Here is a 391-nt window from a genome sequence, read left to right on the forward strand (position 1 = left end):
CGGTCTTCTGGTGGAACCGCAGGCCGAGCGGGCGGCCGCAGCGGCTCTCGGTGGCGGTCTCCGGGCGCAGCCTGGACGCGGTGCAGAGCTTGCTGTCGTAGCCGGGGGCGTGCGTGTAGGTGGTCCATCCGAGCTTGTCGCCGTTCCACTTGAGCACGCGGCCGTCGGAGACGCCGCTGTAGGGGCCGTGGCCCTGGCCATCGAAGGCGACACTCTCTGGTCCGCGGACGGTTCCGCGAGGCAGCGGCAGGTGCTGGCTCTGCGTGGCGTCGAAGCTGGCTACGGTGGACGCCATGGCCGCTGGCATGAAGAGGAGGACCAGGATGACCAGCGCGATGGTGGCCTTCACGAGACGACTCATGCTGCAGCCCATGTTAGCTGCTTCGCTAGC

Source organism: Lolium rigidum, chromosome 5, assembly GCF_022539505.1.
Source record: "Lolium rigidum isolate FL_2022 chromosome 5, APGP_CSIRO_Lrig_0.1, whole genome shotgun sequence".
NCBI classification, from domain to species: domain Eukaryota; kingdom Viridiplantae; phylum Streptophyta; class Magnoliopsida; order Poales; family Poaceae; genus Lolium; species Lolium rigidum.